General features: G+C 57.0%; 1 non-coding gene across 1 annotated transcript in view; it reads left to right on the top strand.

Moving 5' to 3' along the window:
• Window positions 1-2,093: 2,093 nt before the first annotated feature.
• LOC126138193 (small subunit ribosomal RNA) overlaps window positions 2,094-2,500 on the top strand; it is a 1,909-nt gene continuing 1,502 nt past the window's right edge. Inside the window, exon 1 of the ribosomal RNA XR_007528202.1 lies at window positions 2,094-2,500. This exon is cut by the window's right edge and continues 1,502 nt beyond it. This is a non-coding gene — a ribosomal RNA (small subunit ribosomal RNA).

Here is a 2,500-nt window from a genome sequence, read left to right as displayed (position 1 = left end):
CCACGTTGTGCCTTAACGTAACCCACGTTGTGCCTTAACGTAACCCACGTTGTGCCTTAACCTAACCCACGTTGTGCCTTAACCTAACCCACGTTGTGCCTTAACCTAACCCACGTTGTGCCTTAACCTAACCCACGTTGTGCCTTAACCTAACCCACGTTGTGCCTTAACCTAACCCACGTTGTGCCTTAACCTAACCCACGTTGTGCCTTAACCTAACCCACGTTGTGCCTTAACCTAACCCACGTTGTGCCTTAACCTAACCCACGTTGTGCCTTAACCTAACCCACGTTGTGCCTTAACCTAACCCACGTTGTGCCTTAACCTAACCCACGTTGTGCCTTAACCTGCTCTGTAATTGGCATATGACACGTTACATTAATCTAGTGTTGTCTAACCACAACCCTCTGAATATAGTTCGCTACTCGCACCGCCCACCCTCTTGTGTGTCGTTTCATGTTGAACACTTCGCAAGTGTTGCTTACTTTTTACATGCTCCCGCTGTACACTGTAATGTGGACAACTGCAGGATGTACATCGCCCCCCCCCCTCCACCCTGCCTTCGCACGCTGGTCGTTCAGGTGCTTGCGTGTTCAATGCCCTTCGCAGCTGTTCACTGGCATTCGCATGTCGAAGCGCTCAGTCTACGTCGTGGTACGGCCTGTGTCCACTGTCCGCTGATATCGTAAGCTTAATCCTCACATTGTACTGCACATAGGTCCGTATGTACTGAATGATACGCTGTGGCACATGTGTGACCGTACGACTGCGCCCAACAACAGCGAACCATACGGTCCAAATGTTGTGCACTCAGCCACGTGCCGTCTCCCCATAACAGCTACATTGCAGTGTGGTACGCCATAGAGACGTGTGGGAGTAACGGACGCCCTGGATGGCGATCAGCATGAGCCGTCTGTTGATGTAGTGGCGCGTGTATTCAAACGTAGTCGTCTCTTCTCACACAGTGTGATAGCATGGTGCACCGCGTTCCACATCTGCGACATGGTACAGATGCTGGTTGACAGTCGGTCTCGTAATGGACATCGCATACGTAGGGGGCCACCTCCCACGTGTTCTCTAGTCGTGCACATTTTGTTGCGTGTATGTGGGCAGACGTAGTGTGTCGTGACACCTAACAGACAGGTATGCAATAATCGTTGCATTTGCAAACTGGGATGGACGTCTACGTTTGCTGGTGACGTGACGCAACGCAAATGAACAACTGGTAAACCCATTGTGGTGCGGTTGTTGTTGCTGGAGGTAAATCAGTAAGGGCAAATCTGTGTGTGAAGCGATACGCGGCGGTGGCTGGGTGGGACCGTCCCCGGCCGGTGAGGGGGGGGCCGCCCGGCGTGCTGGCCGCGCGGTGCGTGGGCGCACGCGCTACAGCCGGCTGGTGGGGGCGCCCAGTGGCAGGCGCGCCGGCCGACGGACGCGGCAGGCGGCGCAGCTGCGCGCCGGGGCACCCTGCGCGCGGCGCCGGGCGGCCAAAGTGGGTCCTCGCGGGCCCGGTGCGAAGCGCGGTGGACATCTGCAGTGTGCTGGTCCGACTGAGGACTGTGTGCGTTGAGGATGCGCCGCCGCCCGGCACTCGGCGCCGCGACGCCGTCTGCTGCTCGGTCGCCCCAGCGGTTCTCGCTGGTGGTTTGTATCGCAGTTGTGCAGACGTGTTGGCACGTGCGCTGTGCTGGGAGAGTTCGCTTCGGCACCCACGTGGGGCCTTTGCCCTTCTGTGGCGCTGGCGTTGGAGCTGCCGGTCACCGTAGGTGGCGCGTGTTGTCTCCCGCCGGCAATGCCACGACAGCACGCTCCCGGGCCTCTGTCGGCAGCGGCAAGCTCAGTTGGGAGCACGGGTGGTCGCACCTAAAGCGTCTACTCGCCTAACTCCGGGCGATTGCGCCTCTCTCGAACCCGACCAAGTACTTAGGACGGCGCTGCGCGCCGCCGGGACCTGAGAGGGTTTCGAGGTGTATTGTGCAGGGGAGCTCAGCCTCCTCCTGTTTGCAGAATAATTGAGCGGACGCTTGCGTGTTCGCGCGGGCCCCTGGGACACACTCCCGGGCGGCCGGCTGCTCAGCTCTAGTTGACGCAGCTCCCTGGTTGATCCTGCCAGTAGTCATATGCTTGTCTCAAAGATTAAGCCATGCATGTCTCAGTACAAGCCGCATTAAGGTGAAACCGCGAATGGCTCATTAAATCAGTTATGGTTCCTTAGATCGTACCCACGTTACTTGGATAACTGTGGTAATTCTAGAGCTAATACATGCAAACAGAGTCCCGACCAGAGATGGAAGGGACGCTTTTATTAGATCAAAACCAATCGGTCGGCTCGTCCGGTCCGTTTGCCTTGGTGACTCTGAATAACTTTGGGCTGATCGCACGGTCCTCGTACCGGCGACGCATCTTTCAAATGTCTGCCTTATCAACTGTCGATGGTAGGTTCTGCGCCTACCATGGTTGTAACGGGTAACGGGGAATCAGGGTTCGATTCCGGAGAGGG

The sequence above is a fragment of the Schistocerca cancellata genome, unplaced genomic scaffold (genome assembly GCF_023864275.1).
Source record: "Schistocerca cancellata isolate TAMUIC-IGC-003103 unplaced genomic scaffold, iqSchCanc2.1 HiC_scaffold_655, whole genome shotgun sequence".
NCBI classification, from domain to species: Eukaryota; Metazoa; Arthropoda; class Insecta; order Orthoptera; family Acrididae; genus Schistocerca; species Schistocerca cancellata.
This window is presented reverse-complemented; position numbering and strand designations above follow the sequence as displayed.